Consider the following 21,629-nt stretch of genomic DNA (forward strand, 5'->3'; position numbering starts at 1 on the left):
TTCTGCAGTCAAACTTTAAGTCTCTAAGGGACCGGAAATACAGAGAATCGTACTTAATCCGAAAATTCAACTGCCGGGAGCCGGATGGAATTAATGCTTCGAAAGGCAGCTTAGAAATGTTACGGTATCTGAATCAAACAGAAAAATAATGCTCTTACAAGAAGTGGGCATCTCCATTCGCAATATTCCTGCCTGCCCATTCCCAAAGCTCATCCTTAAATAAAATTTCCGTGCTTTTCTCTTCGGCCCGCCCTTTTTCTCCTGTCTGGCTCCTAGCCGATTTCGACATACCACGCGCACTCGCCTCCTTCGACCTTCGGCATTTCCTCTTACTACCTGCTTTACACACACACGCAAAAAGGAAAAAGGAAAAAAAAAGAAAGAAAAAAGAAAGAAAAGAGAAAAGAAGTCCTTGAATTTACCGCAAAGTCAGCGTGAGTTGCACCCGTGCATACCCCTTCAATTCTTCTGCGAACACTGACCTCCCTCGTCGGAATTCTTGCTGCTTACGAGTTTTCTCCCTTACACACATTTCAGTAACCTTGCAATGCACCCCCAAGACGCCCCTCTCGTCCACGATCTTCCCGGAAGCCTCCTTTGAGGTCGCCCAGCCCCACCGGAGCCCAGCATAACCGTTCCCCTCTGTTTTCTCCGACTCTCGCGTAGTCTTCCCTCTTTCTCGACTGCGGGGTCCTATCACAATAACCACACCTCCCTTTCTCTCTCACTATTTCGCTCCTTTCAACCGACTGTTGACCCACTCTGCTGTCCTCCTTAAGGCCCCGTTCTTAACAATCTCCCCCCTCCCTCTCCAACTGAAGCTGTATCTATAAAACAGTGTGCCAGAGATGAACCCTGATGCCTTGACAAAGAAAAGTCGCCTGGTCGAAATGTTGCCAAAGGTCTGAGGCTGCTACCTTCTCCAAAGTAATATTATATATATATATATATATATATATATATATATATATATATATATATATATATATATATATGTATATATATATATATATATATATATATATATATATATATATATATATATATATATATATATATATAGATATATATATATATTTATATATATATATATACAGAAAAATAGGTCGGAAGTCTACAACGCCAAAAGAGGCATAGGGGTGTGGTTAAGCTCTTTTTTTACTACAGTAATCACGTTAACGTTATTTTTATATTTACGGAAGAAAGAAAGAAAGACAAACACGCGCCCAGAGTGGGGACCGAACCCACGCCTTCCAATTGGATCTCGAATGCCTTACCAATTCGGCTATCTGGGCGACTGTATTCCCCTACACTTTCTAAGCTATTTATAATTACTAGAAGTGTATCTGACGCTTGAGGGTGGTAGCCAGCGCCACTCTCACTCTGAAGGGGACCTTCTTTGCAACACCCGGGGCGTGACTCGAACATCTACAACCTGTCATGAGCGCATAACTGGCGGGAACCCCTTTTATATATATATTTATATAGATATATATATATATAGTATATATATATAGTATATATATATATATATATATATATATATATATATATATATATATATATATACTATATATAATTTAATAGTAATATATAATAGTATATATATATATATATATATATATATATATATATATATGTACAACGTTCTGCATAAAAACTTTTAAGGAAAATCGGCTGCATTCATAAATGTGATGCCCCAAACTGTAAAAATAAGTTTTTTTGTCTATGTCCTCTTAGCAGGGTGCTTCCATAATGGAATATATTACGCTACAAATCACTTACGCGACATGCAAAAGTGGTTTTATTCGGAGGCTGAACTTCGGTTGTAACATGCCTGCTCGGTCCCAGCAGTTCATCCAGACAAAGGGCCGCCAATCTCGACACCTGGATGAATAAGTATAAAAATAGTGATTGCAGTCGACATACGAGGGCGGAAAGTTTAGACGGAAATGAGCACAAGTTGTTTTTAACTCCCAAGCAAAATTCTAAAAAGGGTTCGGAGAAATGGCCTTTTACAACTATGTTGCCCTTGCACATGCAATTACACAGATGCGAACAGCGCCAGCTCGACGGAAATGATTTACAGGAAACGATGAAATTTAGGACATAAAACAAGCGTAGTTATTATCATTTGCTCATTGAAAGAGCATATACCCGGATTACCTTTTTACACACTTTGGAGCAGCGCACTGTGGGGAGCAACTCGGTGCCGTGATTTGTGCACGTTTCATTCAACATTTGCGGAATCTTGAAGTAAGCAATTTTGGTTTTTCTATGAAAATAGTGATCACAAGAACGGCCCGCAGAACTCGCGATGAAATAGTGTCTCTGCTAATTTAAATGCAACCTGTTTTTTTTTTATTTAGGTAAGTTTCTTTCCCTCCATTTTGAATACCACCTTAATACACCGCATGCAGGTCAACGTGTAAAAAATTAATTTAATTAAATTAAACTTATCTGTTCAATGTATTGCGATGTGATTTTAGAAACAATCTCGAGCAATACTTCGAATATTTATATATAGATATATATATTTATACATATATATATATATATATATATATATATATATATATATATATATATATATATATATATATAAATATATATATATATATATATATATATATATATATATATATATATATTTGTGTGTATATATATATATATACACACATAAATATATTTATATATATAAATTCATATATAAAACAGTACAGCGCTTGGCAGCTGAATAGTATATTAAATTAGAGTCACGACAAAAAACATAACAATATTTAATACGACGTTTCGGCTGGGATCCAGCCTTTTTCAATCTAGCAATACAGGAAGAAATGCCGGCAGTCTACAACGCCAAAGAAGGCATAGGCGATTGGTTAGACTGTTAGACTGTTTAAAAGTCTAACCAATCACCTATGCCTTCTTTCGCGTGGTAGACTGCCGGCATTTCGTCCTGTATGTATATATATATATATATATATATATATATATATATATATATATATATATATATATATATATATATATATATATATATATATATACTAATGTGTGTGTGTATGTGTGTGTGTGTATGGATATATAATTTTTTGTAAAGATATTTTCCCTAATGAAACACAGAATCACATGGCTGCTTAGTTTGTGTAGTGGACAATTGTGCCAAACACTTAAAGAGAATCAACACAAATTTTCATGTAATAGACCCTTTGCAAAAAGGCGGACAACACTGAGAATTCAGCGGTGCTAACACTGGTGGTGAACGCGACGACGCCATTAGAAAGGAAGCAGGTCGTGGCAACGCCGTTGCGGTTGCACGTTTTCGCCCACGGCTTCACGTGTCTGTTGCCCCACGACGCGTATGCAATTAAGCGAACGGTGGACGGTAGCTACTCCATTGAAACTCTGTGCTCGCAGCCTTTTCACTTCCTTTCTAATGGCGGCGCAGCGGGTGCACAGTGTTGCCAGAGTGGCTTGCTGCTTTTTCGCCAACGATTTGGCCGTTTTGCAAAGGGTCTATACTAGGTCAGTCGTGATATTGTCGTCTATTGTGAGAACTTTATGCTACTGAAGGGGATACGAGTCCGTCGTGTTAATCTCGCGTTCGAAGGGTTGCGGTAAGTTCTTCGATTGTCGTGGTTCCAGTAGCGGTGAGCACATACCTCTTTTGAGAGAGAGCAATTTTCACGTTCCCTTGCATCTTCCTAGGCGGCGCTAAGTCAGCGGCCAGGCTCTACCGCTGCCGCTGAGGCATACCCTGCGGAATCAACAGCAGGGAGACATCCCAGACATGATGGAACGCGTCCATATATCCTAATAGCTTTTCTTCTCTATCGCGATTACCCTTTTTTCTATTTTCTCGTTTTCTCTGCCTATGTAAAACAACAGATAGGCTTCACCAATCCTTTCTTGAGAACCCAAACAATAATATGCGTTCACGAGCTTTCACCTTTCATATTTGGCATGCACAAAATTGTCCCGCGTTTCTCCACTATTGCGTATTTATTTATTTATTTTTTTTTATTTATTTATTTATTTATTTATTTATTTATTTATTTATTTATTTATTTTGTTTATTTATTTATTTATTTATTTATTTATTTATTTATTTATTTATTTATTTATTTATTTATTTATTTATTTATTTATTTATTTATTTATTTATTTATTCATTCATTCATTCAAAGTACCTTACTGGCCCAGCCGGGCTTTAGGTAAGAGGGCTTGTAGAGGAAATTATAACAAAAAGGGAGAAACGTTATACATAACTAGTCATATGTTATTTATGCATGAACAAGTTAAGTAAGAAGTGCAAGAAATAAACATTACAATATAATCGTAACGTCGAGAGAATTTTTACAAAAACGGAGAACACCAAGTATAACACAATTCGAAAACTGAAATAAAAAGGGACGGCGCGGGGGGCTGGCATCATGCCAGTCGTAACCGTAAAATAAGATGCCAGGTCATTCATTACCATGACACTAGCCTTTTTCATGTGTATATGTGGTCTCATTGGTTTTTTTCTACCATTTTAGGACATTCGCATGTATGAATGGAGGGAGAGTGTTTTTTGTGCTTTATTTTATGCGACTTCTATGTTGTATTCCCTAAATATTCGCTACTGGCGTTACGGTGCTTTCCTACTTTTGTAATTTGCGTGCTGAAATTATTACTTCATGCCTCATTGTAGCCAGCTGCTTTGTGATAGACCAACTGCGTTGAAGGGCTATAAGGCACCACTGCAGTGTCTCCCCCTGCAGTGTTTCCCCATTACTCCCCCTGGGGGAGTAAGCCGAGGCGGCTACGAATCGTCGGGATCTGCTTTCTCTGTACCATTAGTTGGAATTATCTTTATAAATCTCTTCCTGTGTTTCTACCTTGAAGGACACAATGCATTCACCATATCCCCCATTTGATGTCAGCGACAGATGCTCGGTGGTACCGCAGAATACAGCTGTTCGACTGCATTTTAAAGACCCCGGCTGCCATTTGAGACCACCCTAATTTTAACGAAAAGATTTATCTAGCAAATCGGAGGCCATAACAAATTCACCAGGTCCTTCATTTGATTTCTGAGGCAAGCGCTCGGTGCTGGAGCCAAATACATTGGTTCTCCTTGTACTCTCACAACCGGGGGTTGAATCTGAGACACGCCGAAGTTAAACGCGAACATTTCTCTCCCGATTGGAAGAAAAAATCCAACTTTCACGTGTACGTATAAGCTCATTCGGTTCATTCTATGCGCATGAGCGAGAAATCAGTGTGGAGAGGCGTTAAAAGCAAGTGGGGAGAAATTTATGAGTTTATTTAGCTACACTCTGGCATCTACAAATACTGGACATCTGGAACAGCATCAGTTGACGCAATAAATAAACAATCTCTTGCAGCAGAGCATGTGCATAGCGTGTTACCTCATCAAATATCAATTATACTGCCACGCCGGCAGTGGCGTCAGCAGTACGGGCGGAGCAGCGTAAGCTTGGCACTGGAAAATACTGTTGCACGGTGCAGCTTCTCTTTTTGACCATCTGTAAGGGGTGATTCAGAAGAGGTTTTTCTTATCCCTTGTTTTGTTGCGGTCGTTGTACGTTCTTGGGAAGTTTTTAAACTCCGATGCCGGATGCCGTATTTTTGGTTTATATGACATTCACTCACTTTGCATGGTTTTTATTACACTCTGGCGCCCGCTTTACTTATAAGCCGATTGCTTGGGTGGCGGTTTAAAACTTTCTGGGGGCAATGTACGCCACATGGAAGATTAAAACAGTATACCCGGTTGCAAAAACAAGTGACTAAATTTTTTTTGATATCGAATTTATAAAATGTGCAGTGTTGTCAATAACAATATCTAAATTTATCTTCTTTTGTCTTCAGAATCAAAGTTCTGTCTTTGTAGACCTTAGAACGCGAACATTCGTCGCTACCAATATGAGCCATTTGTTTCTGTTAGAGTTTCAGTGACTGCGCGCGCTGAACACGAACCCTGTTTTGTGCACTGGTTTTGAGACTTTTACACATTTACTCTTAAGTCGTTAAACTTCCTTTCTACGCCCTACTGTTTTGTGTAGCCCGTTTGTTTAAGTTGAGATTCGTTGTGATTCAGCATGTCTAAACATGTCAACATTACAAGCTTTACAAGTCACATGTCCCTTTCAATGTATATTTTGCCATTTTAAATGCAAAGTCCAAAACGTTTCACCCTCGTTTTTTTTGTGGTGATTTTAGCGGTGACCGTAGTTCTAAAATCATCCATGTAACGTCAAGCACTTTGGACAAAACTCTGCGAGAAGATTTATTCAACGGCTCCGACTCAGTGGTAATTGGTTGTGTCCCTAGAGTGGAGTCAGTTTCTTTATCATTTTAAAATACCAATGGCCACAGAAGAATAATTTAATATCGCGTGCGTTTCACTAAAGTTGGTGCAAAAAAGGGTTTAGACGGAGTTATTTGCTGCAGGATGATGGAAACTGGTGTTCATGCATGGCGGACTGAGAAACTCGCGATAATTTTCAAATGCTGTCTAAACCAGAAATTTTGTTTTGGTGCTAACTGAAAAACTTTGTGTAAATTGTTTACGGCTGAATCCGATGGCACAGACTTCTCGAAGGCGAAGTGTAGACGTTATGTAATTGGTATTTTTGTCTTATTTGCAGTGAGAGTGGTAACAAAGCCTGCAACATCACACTGGGGTATTTGTTTCATGTGGACCGTGTTTGAAAACACGCGTATCAATCGAGGGAGAAACTACTGCTATTTCTATCTCTACATCCGGCTAGGATATATCAGAATAGAAAAACAAAAGTCGCATCCGGAGCCTTAGCGAGTTCATCCACTCATTGTATATTTTATCAGGTGCTTCATTTTGCTTGGAATTCTACATGGTTGGAATTTGGGAAGGATTTAAATCTCATCTAACAAATTGGAAATAGCCTCCTCTATAGAGAAAATACTGCTATTTCTATCGCTATATCCGCCTGTGATATATCAGAACAGAAAAACAAACGTCCCATCCGGAGCCTTAGCGAACTCTTCCGCTCGTATATTTAATAGGCGCTTCTTTTTACTTGAAATTTTACATGCTCGGCATTTCGGGAAGAATTTTAAATATCAGCTAACCAATTGAAAATAGCCTTTTATTTTGGTATTGAATAAAAATTCTAAGAAAAAATGTGGCAATTTTTTGTTTTCAAATTATTCAGACAAAAACACCCCGTTGGCACATTTAAACCCAAGCGTTCTATTACTCTTTGATGACGCATGTCCCGTGAAAACCGCCCGGCAGGAAAGCCAACTTTCATGGACGATAATGATAATTGTTGGTGAAGTAAAATAAAAAAAACGTTTTCTGTGCGGAAATTTGAGCGTGTGCGTCTTGCCGTTTTGAGCCGACTCGTATTCGATGTGACATCTCTGCACAGTCGCAGAAGTTTAGATTTGGAGTGTGCATGGACGTGCGATGATAGAAAAATATTACCTCAGTCTCCATCACGACGACGACACTTGAAGGGGAAGCTTTCTGTGTGCGAAATCAAACTGCGAAGAGTCAAAGTAAAAGCCGCTGCGAACAAATGTCCTAACTTTGTGCGAGTGGCTGAGAAATCTCGCCGAGTGAAACTCCAGGCCCTCTACCCCTCGCATTATAAAGCCAGACCACAACCAAGAAATCCCTTACAAGAAAGATTCGCACCCGCCGCGGTGGCTCAGTGGCTACGGCGCTGCGCTGCTGTGCACGAGGTCACGGGTTCGATTCCCGGCCGCGGCGGCCACTTTTCTTATGGAGACGAAAAGCAAAAACGCCCGTGTGTACGATATTTCGGCGCACGTTAGAGAACCCCACGTGGTCAAAGTTAATCCAGAGCCCTCCACTACGGCGCGCCTCATCGCCTGCGTTGCGTCGCCGCGTTAAACCCTACAATCAGAATCAAGTAATATTCGCGTTCAACCATCGTGGTCATTAGAGTGAGGGTTCCAAGATTTTTAAACCTAAAAGCTATATAATAAAAATCGTTTGCAGAAACCCTTGCGATATTTTGGTATCTTAAGTGTTTGTGCAGCTCGAAAGCGCTTGCTCTTACCTCTGCGGAGAGGGGAAGTTGCTCGCAAAGATTAAGATACCAATGCACGCAAAATAAATATTTATAAAAATGTATTCATTTTGCAGCTGACGAAACGTAACTCAGATACCGACATCCTCCTTCGTACGCAGTGTACACAAAAGCACAATTGTTCGCTGGACAAACGTGTACCATTATTCTTAGACATTGGTGTTCAGTTACAGAAAGCGTTATCTGTATATTTTATATAACCTTAACTCATCGCAATTTTCTTTCCTTCTTGAACCTTATGAATAGGCATACACCAGCGTTCGCATTGACGTGAAAGGAGGATAGGTATCCTCAAAATACAGTGCGCGCCAGGCTTTTCAACGACAAGCGAGCGCACGGGTCCGCAGCGTGGTGGCGACATCTGGTCCTGGTTGCTGGGTTTAAGATTATTGGTCATTGCGCATGCACGGGTCGCGAACGGGGTCGGGCCAGTCGTCTCTTCAGAAGAACCCGTTTAATTCGTCAACGCCACCATCCAGGAGGAGCACCCATCTTCCACAGTGCCACCCGTGAGCGTTGAAAGGCCTGGCGTGGTATTCTTCGGTTTCTTCGTTTTGAAAACGTCCGTTTTACGTCCGTTATATTGTGATGTACTTGCGGTTGAATGCGGGTTAGGGTTGACTTTAGCGCAACGGTTCTTATAAACTTAAGTTCAAGTGATGAACTTACTGAATGTTGTCTTTTATATGTTTATTTGAACGTATTTTGAAAATCTAATTATGAGAATACTTTTATATAACGCAGTTGAAGGTTTTCACTGCGAAGCGACCAATTTCAAAAAGTGGCAGCAACAGGCAGCTGATTCCTGTGGCAATAAAGCGTAAACAATTGATTGGGGGTGGAGCGCTCTTAGAAAAGCTTGTGTCAGCATATCCGCTAGTGCGAAGATTGCAACATACGTAACAGTTTATTATCTGGACACAAAGTCCATGCTACCGAAATGAAAATCGTTGTACAAACTTGAAACACTCAGTAGTCGTACCGTTTTTTACACTTTTTTACCCTCCGCGGTGGATCAGTGACTAAGACGTTGTGCTGCTCACCACATGAACTCGGGTTCGATTCCTGGCCGCGCGGCCACTTTTATGATGGAGGCAAAAAGCAAAAACGCCCGTATGTACGCGATTTTGGCCCACGTTAAAGATCCACAGGAGGTATAATTTATTCCAGAATTCTCCACTACGGCGCACCTCATCGCCTCCGTTGCGTCGGCGCGTTAAATTTACAATGGTTCGTTACTGCGTTGGAATTTTGGAGGTCACTCTCCCAGTTTAAATAGTGTGAGTGGTCGGGGTTTTTGTTTCTTGACTACGCGTGTGCTTCTTGTCATGTCTACAAACATTAAGCTGGTAGGTGTATTCGTAAAGTACCAATGAAAGTTTAAAATTCCTAGTTTTGGCTGTGTGCTCGGTGGCTATCAAGCTGTCATTTCCTGTTTAGGGATCACTGATTCAAAGCCACCTGTAGCGAAGAAACAAAGGCCGCATATCACTTCGGCCTCGACACTGGCCTAAAATGCCGTCGGCCAGGCTTGTTTTGAAGCTAGTCGCACAGTTCCCGTGCAGTCATTTTCGACAGGCGGAATGCTTCTGCAGGCATTTCCCGCATGTCTATAGCACCCATTTAAATCGTGTGCCACAGGTGAGCCAACAAGAAGGCGATAAAACTTCGTCTGCTCCAAGAAGCCGTGGCTGAGGCCAGTACTTCTGCCGTGCTTGCGTTGCGTCACATCTGGGTGTTCAGTTTTAGCCAATTGGGCTCGCTTACAACGACCACTTTGAAACGCACATTAAACAGACAAATCTTGCCAATACCGCCGCAGCGGGAGGTATCGTTTGAAGCTGTAGATATAGCCTCAGGCTGTTACGTAATCGCACAAAACGACCTGTGCTAATCTTCTGAAACTCACGTCTAGCAACTAAAACAACGCAACCCGAATGAACTGCCGCGGTTTCTGTCAAAGATTTTTTCCAATTACCCAACTGCCTGCGCTGATACCTTATCGCGTCAAAATGTGTGTATCTCCCACATCATTGCTTACCATTGACACTAGAGAAAGGAACAGCCCGTCGCGGGTGGTGGCGTGTCCAAATTGGAGTGGCCCTTGCTGAATTACGACCAGCTGGAGCCTGTCGGACAATGGGCACACACGCAATGGCAAGCTGTCTGAAACCCAGCAACTATCACCATGCGTCGCCAGCATGCTTCGAAGTCACGCGTTCGCTTGCCGTAGGCTCGCAAAACGGGCACTGTACTTCGCAACTACAATTTCACCTTGCTCAAAAAAATTACGCACAAACGGCTACTTCTCTAACCGATGTTCTAAGGTGGAAGGCCCGAATGTATACACAGTATGTGCGTTGAGGCAGCTAGATGCGTGCAGGGGAATCGACGCATGTCTTCCTTTGTTGAGCGCCGCAACGACACCCATGCAAAATAACCTTCACGTCCATTTTTCTTTTAAACCTATCATGATTAGTTGAGGAGGCTTCAAAGTAACTAAGTGGGGTCAATGCGAGCATTGTTTACCTGCTTTTTATCGTTTGAAAATGGACCAATTATTGTGGCATCTTGTGGAAATCTGGCCGCCATCTGTTGCCGCGACTTCTTCAAAATTTGTCGCCAGCCATGTAATACTTGTTTTGCATAAAACAATGACCGGCAATCATCGAAAAATTGCGTGTGGCAATAAGGTACAGACTTCTTCGAGATACTCCGGCTATTAATACGGTCTTCAAAATGACGTCCTCATATTAGGGGTGCGAATCTGTGGCGGCTGCACCGAACGGTTTCAGCCTGCTGTTCACTTTCGAACTTTATGTATTCTTCGTAGATCTTAACATACAAATGATAAATAAGTACCTTATAAATCTGAATCGAACTTTACCTCAAATAAAACCGTTTGTAGGTGAAGTGCTTCGGAAAGGAATTGACAAAAGTAATTTTGACTAAAAATTTCAACATTCTGATCGTGTGGGCCTTGCGCAGCACCGCAAAATCTTTTCTCTATGTGGCAATCTTAGTGGGAATATGAAAAAAAATAAATCAGCTAAAACGACATAATATTGGTGCCCAATCTATCAACTTCTTTCTAATACAAATGTTGTAAAAGGAAGAACCCGAAAGCGGCTGACGTAGAAAATAGAAGTATAAGGTACAGCGTGTAAATAGGAGTATCCAGCTTTAGGGCACTACTTGTCGAATCTATGTTAGTACACCTGTCCTCTACACACAAACCGTAGGGGCTAAACAATAGTTGTAATGCAGAAACTGGGACCTCGTGTCGCATTCCGCTCTAATATCTTAGGGCGCCAGTGACACAGTGACGGGGTCCCCTCTCCCCAGAAACCGTCCTGACAGCGTATGCTCAAAACTGTCGCGAGAAGGTGCCTTCTTCCCTATTTATATTGTGCACACTTGCCAAACTAGGGTTTTTTGTCGTCGTTATGCCGAAACTCCGCACAGATCACTTACTTCTATTTCAATTATACAGCAGTAAGTTTTAGTGGATGCCACCACTCGGCAGAGATGGCACAGGAGATTGGTGTGAGACCGTTTAGTTCTTAAGAGAACGTGACGCTGATGGCACACGTTACGGGCTCGAGACATTTAGGCTAGTAGGAAAGTGCCAAAGAACCGATGGAGGTCATCAAACAACACCTGATCATTCATCTTCAACATGGTCTAATCGGTGCACCCCCATTGCTCTTGCAGAAAGCGATAGGTTTCTGACAAACGAGGGGAGCATATTGGTTATTTTTTGTGGTTTGTTTCGAAATTGTGAACATATTTTCTACATGTGCAATATTTATTCTTCATTGGGAAAAATAAACTTGATGTGAAGTCATCTCACTTGTGTGTCTCTATCCTACTTGTGTTCTGCGCCCTTCAATTTTAAATGAAGCCTTGCGGACTATCTGAAACATGTGAAACTGCAAATCTTCACATCCGAGTGCCATATACAGTTGTCGTAAGCTTTTGAATACAGAACGAGCCAAGTTTAGCATACGCAAATGCGCTTTTCGGTGCTTGCTCCGCGTTTCGCCATGCGTAAGGGTGAGCTTGAGTATCTGCTCCAAACGGAAGCTTCAAGAACGTCATAACCATGACGGCTTTAGACTGAACGGAGCCGCTGAACCTAACTGAAAGGTGTAAATGTTGCGTAAGTTCACTGCTACTCTTCAAAGAACGACAGAATTCATCTAACAGCATTCACTGGAGAAGAATATATTGTTTGAGAAAATGGTACTCAGCCGTGAAACACATTAACCCTTTCAGGTGCTACGTACACAACAGTGTACTTTTCAATCCTGCGGTTTTTTACAAAAACAAATACAAAAACTGAACATTTTCGTTAGTTTATCATAGTTTTATATCCTTTGTCTAACAATGAATATTTTAGGGCCATTTGGGGCGTAGTAAGATTAATACAACTGCAAACAAACAAATACCAACGCACGCGACGGCTTCAGCGGGTGAGCTTTTTCAACTCTTTGCCTTCGTTTTCTCAAACGAATTGCGGTACTAAAAATATAGAAACAATGCATATGATACAAATATATGCGTACGTGGACATACTCAGCGCTACTTGACGCTCCTAACCTCTGTGACGCTATGTACACAATTCTGTAGATGACTGCAAAAAAAAAACTAACATTGTCTTGGGGTCAGCAACCTGCCATTTCATCTTATTTGGTGAGATACAGAGCATAGAAACAACAACAGAAGTTTGTAGGGGGAAATAGCGAGCGGCGTCTGAAAAAGTTAAAGCACGAAGGTCGGTGAACATTAGGACAAAACAAAGGACAGGCGCTTGTGTCATGTTCTCTCCTGGTACTCACAAGCCCTCGCGATATTATATGCTCCAGAGCAGTCCCTGACTTGTGCACCCGCGAACAATGAATGCATGACTCCAACCGTAGTGCAAAACTTTGTATTGTTGTTTCGTGTCTCTTCTAGATAACAAAAAAGGATAGCTCAGCTCCTGACCAATCTACCACTGCACCGAGAAAGTTCTGTATTGACACGCTCTCCCTTGTAAGAAGAGAGAGCAGACTACTACCCGAGGTGTAAGGTGTAATTTTGAGACTTCAAGGTGTGATGTTGGGGGCGTTGAGGGGGCCAGGTGGTGTGTAAAGGTCAGAGGTCCAACCAGCACTCACACCACACCTTACCACTGGTGCCGGTGCCCATCATCATCACCTCTATTTCCGATTACGCAAAAACCCACAGAAACAGTACCCTTGCGACTACCTCACAGGGCAGGCGGCCATTTGCAGACACAAAAGTGTGCAGAAAATGTCCCGCCGGCGTCTCATCCCACCCCGGTCCAGGTGCGGATGCATCTCGGATCGTGGACCGGGCGAGGCCATTGATGCGTTGGTGCTCCTCGAGCCTACGCCACCAAGCGTACCCGGCGTCGGGTTGCGCTGATGCCACGCTTCAAGCGCACACGCTATCAGGCTCCCAGGCTCGCGTTGAGACCTCTAGGCATGCGGGTACCGGTGCTGTCTGCGTGCTCCTTAGGAACGGGCACGGGGTGTTCGCCAGGCCCGCTCACTGGCCCGGAGGTCCACCGGCCCAGGAAAAGGGTTGCTCCAGGCCCACTCGCCGCCCAGAGGAACAAGAACACGGGAACGAGCATCCCCGCTTTTTAAATGCAGAGCATTTCAGTAACTAACGGTGTCACCCGCGTTGACGTCCGCAGTCCGCACCACACCCCTCCCTAGTATATAAAAAAAATACTGTCCGGCGCCCGGTTTCGATCCCTCGACCCTGCGGGCGAAACGCAATGTACATAGTGCTCTACCCACTGCGCCACAAAGCCGACACAGAATGGGACGCTACCAACGCGCCTTATAACGTTGACTCATTGAAAAAACTGCTGACGAGCGCTCCCTCCTCAGCAGTTGCCACAAGTGCAACAACATTAACGTAACGCAAACTACTTAACGTCGTGCGCACCCGGAAATGCTCTGCATTTGATCGTGCCCCTCGCGAGGGGGATGTTTAATGAACGATAACACAAATAACTCTTTTTCTAAGCTCCTGCAAAGTGTTTGCGTCGTGTTGTGTCGAGTGTTTTATGTGTAATTAGAATGCGAGCTACAGAAAAGCCGTCTCCCCCCCCCCCCTAATACAGACAGGTCTCGAGGACCTAGTGAGTTGGTGTGAGTCTGATGCATGAGTGGGGCTAATCCGTAACCTCGCTGATGCGTTTTCCGTGTGTCTGTTGTTAACCAAAGAAGGGCAGGCCGTTTCTCTTCGGGCTTGCGTGGAATGTAAGTCATCAATAAACCATGGGTGTCTTTTTAGGCTCAAAATAAAATAACATTTCAGGCGAAGTTAAGAAAAGCAAATAGAATGAAGAAAAAAGCAAGGGTTGAGGTAGGCCTACGTGAAAAGTGCGGACACTCAGAAGGGCAAATCTACTCTAGAGGGTGAAATGTCTGAATAAAAGTGACCCAAGACAAAGCCGGAATAATCAAACACACGCAATCCGAGGAGAGGTTACGAGCTGGAAATGTAAGAAAGAAAAAAGCAAGTGTTCAGGTATCTCTACGTAAAAGCAAGGACACGCAGTAGCGCAACTATACACAAACGGGTGTCAATAAAATGAGCGAATAAAAGAAAAGCAAAAAAAGTTAGATTAACCATAAACAGGCAATACTAGGCTAGGTTAATGACTGCTAGTTTAAGGAAGAAAAAATCAAATGTTCAGGCTCCTCTACGTTACATGCGTGGACATGTAACCATAAGGAAACAACATAAAAGGTGAAAATAAAATTTGCGAATGAAAGAGAAGCACAAGTAGCCAAAATAACAAAAAAAACAAGCAATATCAGTAGTTGTTAGGAACTCCAAATGGAAGAAAGAAAAAAGGAAATTCTCAGGTACATCTGCGTAAAAAGCGAGAAAATACAGCGGCGAAAAAATAGTCTAAACAGTGTCAACAATGCAGGCGAATAAAAAAAAACCAACTAAACTAAAAAACAGAAATAGGCACATCAGGAGAGATTAAGAAAACCAAATGCAAGAAAGAAAAGCAAGTGTCCAGTTACCGCTACGCTAAAAGCGTGGTAATGCAGCAACGAAAAATAGTATAAGAGTGTCAATAAAATGCGCAATTATAAGGGAAGAGAAAAAAGCCAAAATAACAAAAACCGGCGATATCAGAAGAGATTACGAACTGAAAATGGAAGAAAGAAAAATGAAGTGTTTTTCGTTCCTCCTTCACGAGCCGCCGTGTTTTCCTTAATTCTCGTCGTTGGTACCGCCCGTCATTCACACTTTCCCGCGCTTTCTCAAATGTGGTGTTAGACATTGAGTCATATTGACACTCCACGTAGCACACTCAACCTAAAATCCCACACCTTACCACAAGGTGTAAGCACTCGTTGAGCCCGTGATCCAGGAAGCAGGTAGCTCCGTATTTTTAAAATCATTCTCTTTACTCCTTGCTGACAACCTTGGTCGCTTACTGCGTTTACAGCGGGGCGAGTACGGTACCATGTTGCGCATGCTGTTACAGCGAACTTACAACCGCTTGACAAATACACTTCTGAAAAAGTAATATCGCGAGCAAAAACATTCGTGGAACTTGAATATTCGTCGTATGTTTCATTGTTTTTAATCATAACAAGTTAAAGCAGAGCTTTCTAACCCTACCAACCAATGATTTTTTTGTGGTGTGCGGGACAAGAAACTCCCAACACGGCTGCGTAGGCTGAAGGTGATTATCATTCACGGAGCAAAGTGTTGATAGCGCGGCGAATGTACCCAGTGTGCCCCGCGCGCTCACGCCGTCGGCCGCATCGGACAGACCCAGCTTTGTCGTCTCTTTTAGCGACGGTTCTTTTGGGCATGCTTTGGGTCAGCTTCGCGTCGATTGCGTGCTTCCTTCTCACAGCTTGAATAAATTGTTCGAAAGCACTTCCTAGGTAATCCGGACACAACGGAATAAGTGCTCCTACGGCGAAAGTACGTTAAAGATAGGTTTGCAATGGCGGGAAAACAAAATTTCGAGACCTCGTATAGGCATCTGGCCGCTAGAGAAACGCTACCTTTCGCGCACTGCTTGCCACGACTGGGACTTCGTTTCTTGAATTGGTGAATACCAATTCGGTTGTGTTGTCAGAGGTATTACAAAAGTGGAAAGGAGCAACTGGTTCAGACAAAAGCGAATATAGCAGTTCCCTCAGCTTCATCGCAATTCTCAAACTTACCAAATTAACTAGTTAATTTTGGTATAAATTACAATCCCTAAGCTCACATGCCGAATTGTTTCGGTGTCAGCTCTTGTGACGCGCAAGGGTAGACCCCGGAGCTAGCACATCAAGAGCCCTAGGTTACGCTGCCTCACCCTTCGAATGATGCTCCTCGCCATTTTCTTTCGGCCGACGGACGTCCGGGCTACAGCGGCGGCGTCCACCGCTCTAGCCCGGCCATGGCCGGTGCGCCTGCGTTCGGGACGCCGGCTCCGTGAATCCCAGGTAACGGCTGGCAGAATCTCTGGTTTCACTCTTTGTAAAGGCATGTGTGTGAATTCAAGTGACGTCGCATGGGCAATTGCTCTGCGAGTGGTTTCAAGCGTTGTTTTCGAAACACCTTCAGAGGGTGAATTGGAGCCGATTTCTATGTTTCATGCAAGAAGCACGAGGTTACGTGCTCCGTTTATGTGAGTCGGCAGATAACGATGCAAAGCAGATGTTTTGCTGCTACAAAAGAAAATTCTGCATTTTCTGAGTGAACGCGTTCTTGTTGTTATCAAAAAACGAGAGCAGGCTACCCTAAATTGCAATGTAGACAATGTTTTTATACACTTGAGGTATTGCAACATGTAATAAATCATCACTTGCCGGGCACACAATCGAGCCTGGAAGAATTTTTGATTAAAAAACCGAACATGCTTAGGTTATTGGGTATTGATAACAAAGTCTGTCTTGGGGTATATCAAAACAATCATAGTATGCATTATTCCACTAACGTACGGAAGAAAAACAGAAACAAAAAAATCCCGCCATCTCCACGAAGTGAATGATGATGAGAGGGGTGCAGCTAAAATTCTTATCGGCGAAACCATAAAACATTGTTATGGGTCTTCTTGACGGCGCGCCCCATCTGAATGAGTGAAGGACATAAGGCACGTTCGTAGCCATGCTCGCGTCTCAGTTTGTAGTACAGTGGGAATTGCGCCACGTACTTCTCGTCGCGGCCAGAGAGTCGTGGGATAGAAACCGGGCGCCGCTGTGCCAAGACCATGGCGTTTAATAGTTAAGGTGAATGAACGCGTACCTCACCATAGGAGCGGGCGCATCGAGGAAACGACCGTAGTTTGCGTGCCTTCTGAAAGAGGGCGGTGGCGTACTGCGGGCCCTTAGCGGGCCGCGGTCGCTCCAACTTCACTGTTGGCTGTGAATAATCCTCAGGTGTAGTGTTTTCGACTTGTGAGCGCATATATGTTTTTCGACAATGGGAAGAAAGTGCTTTGTACCGCGGTATAGTACCGGTTAGAAGTCCTGTCAGCAAAAGTTTTCTCTGTTTTCGGGCCCGAAAGACGAAGCTCGCCTGAAACTTTAGAGACATGCCATTCCGTGGAAGGTTCGGATCATTCAAGCGTTGGACCACGTGTGCGAGCGATAATTCGAGCCCCGCTTTGTCACAAAGACCTGGACGGCTGAGTACAATGGGAACGTCCTTGTGAGTACCCCATGTCGAGCATGCCTATCTGACGACACAGTGCCGTCGACATTTCCCGATCGTCCAGCACACCTCTCCAAACTGGTAAAACATCGGAAAAGACCAGCGGTCAGGCAGCCTGCTGACGTTCCTAGGCAAAAGCGCCTTCATCGGGCTGACAGGACCGAGAATGCTGAAGAAGCAGTTGATCCCAAGGACAGTTACCTTGATCATGCAGGACCTTCATCCAGTGAAAGCACCAATGCGGCTCCATTCGAGGTTGGCGCTCCGGAAGTCATTCTGTCAGCCGAGGGGTCTCGTCAACAAGTTTTTAACTTCTTCGAGCTGCCAGCCTCCGCAGTTCTTCCGTCAATATCATGGGGCTATCACAGACGGGACACGAATGGAATCCGGAATTATGCTTTTACAGAGGTGCAGTGGAGCTCAAGTCCAAGGCTGGGCGGCCTGAGCACAAACGCCGCCACTTCTGCAGAGCGCAGTCATTTGGTCACAACAAAGGTTGTTGACATTGACCAGAACATGCATGCGTCTGTAGTTGTGATGGGAAGGCGCGTATCAGTCGATGCGTTTGGCATCCGGGATGACGTTGCTACAACGCAAGATGTCAAGACGGTTCTGCAAAGTTTGCATGAGATGCCCATCTGTGGCGGAGGGCCAAAGACAAGTGTGTATCCGCTGGCACATCCACAGAGCGCATCTGTCGATGTATACAATCGGTGGCGACACAAAAAGCGCCCCCTTCTTGTTCGTGGGAACAACAGCACATGCAAGTGGTGCTCAAGATTTTCTCACACACTCCGTATTCGTCAGAACAGGGAGGTGGACAACAGAAGTGGAACCAACTGGCCAAGCGTTTTTAATGCAGAGCATTTCTTTAACTCACATGTAGCGTCCGCCGTGCGTCCGCAACACCTAGGCGCGCAGGCGCGCCCTCTCCCCCACTACTCCTCTCCCGCATCACGCTACCCTCCTCGCTCTCAACAACAGGTCCGCACCCCTCCCCCTACACTATATAAAAAATATCACTTACCGGCGCATGGTTTCGATCCCACGACCCTGCGGGCGGAACGCAAGGTACATGGTGCTCTACCCCCTGCGCCACAAAGCCGACACAGAATGGAAGGCTACGAACGCGCCTTATATCCTTGACTCATTCAAACTACGTCAAGAAGCTGCTGATAGAACGCATTCACTCCCTGTGGGCGGAACGCGAGGTACATGGTGCTCTTCCGACTCCGCCACAAAACCGACACAGAATGAGAGGCAACGAACGCGCCTTATATACTTGACTCATTCAAACTACGTCAAGAAGCTGCTGATACAACGCATTCACTACCACCAAGTCTCCAAACACTAAACGTTAACGTAATACACCCACCCCCTATGCGACGCATTTACTCGAGTCCCTCTCGGGGGCAGATGGGCCCTTTTTTTTTGTTTCTTATCTGTACCAAATAGTGACCGAATGCTTGCTTCCGCAGAGCAAGGAATGCGCTGGAAAGGTCCAAAGAACGCCTGTTGAAACGTTTGAAGGTTCTTAGTGGAGATCTGAAGCAAGCCTAAGCAAATATGCAAACCATGTCTACGGAAGTGCTTTACGAAAAGCAGGGGGCACTGAAGCTGTCTGCACCTCAAGTGGAATTAAGGAATGTGTGTCGGCTGCCAAATTCCGAAGCAAGAACAGCAGACGGTACACTGAGCATTGGATTTTGATATGCTTGCTTTTGCATATTAGAAGCCCGTCTGGGTACTCTTTTCTAAGAGACATTGAGATCTTGCCGCTACCTTGTGTGACCACGGTACGGAAGAACCTGTCAATGCTTCGGGTCAAATGTGGATTTGACACTCGTTTTTTCGGCCTTCAAGAAGAAGATAGCCACAAAGTAATGCTCGGAGCGTCATGGCATATTGGTTTTCGATGAAACTCAATTAAGGAAAGACATATCAGTAAGCGCTAAGACAATGACGTATGCAGGATTTGCGAACTTTGGTGAAGCGGCAAACTCTTCGGGTGAACTTGCGGATCATGAACTGGTCTTCGCCTTTCGTGAGTTTCGTGATAGTTACTCTCAGCCAGTCGCTGTGTTTGCAAGCAAAGGACCAACGAGAGGGACAGTTCTCGCACAGCTAGTAGTGAAAGCTATTGTGCTGGTTGAGCATGCAGGAGTATTCGTCGATGCACTTGTGTTTGATGGTGCTGCAACCAACAGGGCCATGTGGAAGTAGTTCTGTGTAAGTGAGAACTAACGTGCACAAGAAACTTGTTCTTTCATCCTTTGCACCATAAGCGCAGTGTTTATGTGTTTTCTGATGCAACACATTTGGTCAAATATGTAAGAAACCACCTCCTGAAACAAAAGGTGTTGCGTGCTAACCTGGGGCGCGTAATGTGAGCACACTACGACAAGCTGTATGTTGAGGACACCAAGCTTCCTGGCTACCTGAGGGGTTGTCCAACACTCACTTTTTAACACATGAACCCATCTAACACAGACAAAATAAGAGTCATATTGGCCATGCAAGTGTTCAGCAGGAGTGTAGCTAAGGGCCTTGCATACTACTCAAGCAGAGGAGTGTCAGGTCTGCAAGCTGTGAACGCCACTGTGTATTTTACGCAAAGAATCAATGACTTGTTTGATGCGTCTAACCGAAGTCATCCAAAGGAGGGACTGAGGTTAGGCGGTAAAGATTTAAGGGTGCTAGCTTCCTCTCTGCATTGGTTGAACACGTGGGAAAGGGAGCTTGTTTCTGGCACAATATCACGTGAGGACTTTTTGACAGATTCAACAGCTGAGGGCTTGCATGTGACACTGGCTGCAATTGAGCTTTCAAAATATCTTCTTGAGACTTGTGGTTTTAAGAACGTTAAAACAGCCGAGTTTAATCATGATGTGCTCGAGAGAGTTTTTGGAATGATTCGCCAAGCTGCTGGTCAGAACGAGCATCCGTTAATGCCGACTTTCTTACAGCTTTACAACGTGCTGTCCATATACAGCCTAATTAGGCCCCCCAAATTTGGGAATTGTGAGGTCCAGAACGCAAACGAACCACAATTTCTGGCACTCTAGGATTTTAAATCAGCTATTCAAGTTGATTGTGACCAAGAAACTAAACTTGAGGAGCTGAAGCGAAAGCTTGATGGTCTGGTTGACGCAGTTGTAGAGTGCGAAGATGCGTTTGCTCATGTGTTCACAAGTGCGAGTGTGGAAGATTGTATTGTTTATTTTGTGACAGGGTATTTGTGTAGGAAGCTTCTAAAGCACACGGTTTGCTCACAGTGTAAGCTGGGGCTTGTCTCACAGAGGACAACCTCAGAAAAGCCCGAAACTGCTTTTGTAAACTGCAAGACTCGTGCAAACCTGCTGCACCCTACTACCAACGTCTTTAATCTTGTTTGCGCCACAAAAACTTGCTTTCAGAAGCACTCTGCAAGCAATTTTCTTACGAGCAAACTCTGGATAAGGATGGACAACTATCATTTCTCATTTCCGTGTGCCGCTCACAAGACCGACATAATCACTCAGATGTTGCATTATATCTCAATGAGAATGCGGCAGCACTGCAAACTAAAAGCACACCAAAGGGCAAACAAAACGCGAGAGCTCAGAAAGAAATCTAAGCTGGTGTAGTGGCCAATTTCCGTACATGTGTCGGATTATTCGTTGCTGTTTTGGGAGTTTTACATGCCAAGAACACCTTATGTATATGAGGCACGCCGTTCTTTATTTCTTTCATGTAGCTCAACCCACTGCTGTAAATAGTTCAATAAAACTTGTCTTCACTTGTTTTATTTATTTCTGATATTGTACTGGAACAGCAACA

At 43.8% G+C, this 21,629-nt stretch overlaps 1 protein-coding gene, 1 non-coding gene and 1 pseudogene across 3 annotated transcripts in view; 2 read left to right on the plus strand and 1 right to left on the minus strand.

The window, feature by feature from the left end:
* Nucleotides 1-1,223: 1,223 nt before the first annotated feature.
* Nucleotides 1,224-1,295, minus strand: Trnag-ucc (transfer RNA glycine (anticodon UCC)). Its single transcript has one exon. It is a non-coding gene; the product is annotated as a tRNA-Gly (tRNA).
* An 867-nt stretch (nt 1,296-2,162) lies between these two features.
* LOC144141369 (arylsulfatase B-like) overlaps nt 2,163-21,629 on the plus strand; it is a 44,440-nt gene continuing 24,973 nt past the window's right edge. For both annotated transcript variants that reach the window (XM_077672956.1, XM_077672957.1), the window contains exon 1: nt 2,163-2,256. The gene's annotated coding sequence lies outside the window, so the exon portion shown is untranslated. The remainder of the gene's footprint in view (nt 2,257-21,629) is intronic.
* LOC144141761 (uncharacterized) lies at nt 17,580-18,696 on the plus strand (annotated as a pseudogene).

This window comes from Haemaphysalis longicornis, unplaced genomic scaffold (genome assembly GCF_048455015.1).
Source record: "Haemaphysalis longicornis isolate Haplotype H1 unplaced genomic scaffold, Haemaphysalis longicornis Haplotype H1 scaffold_6, whole genome shotgun sequence".
NCBI classification, from domain to species: Eukaryota; Metazoa; Arthropoda; class Arachnida; order Ixodida; family Ixodidae; genus Haemaphysalis; species Haemaphysalis longicornis.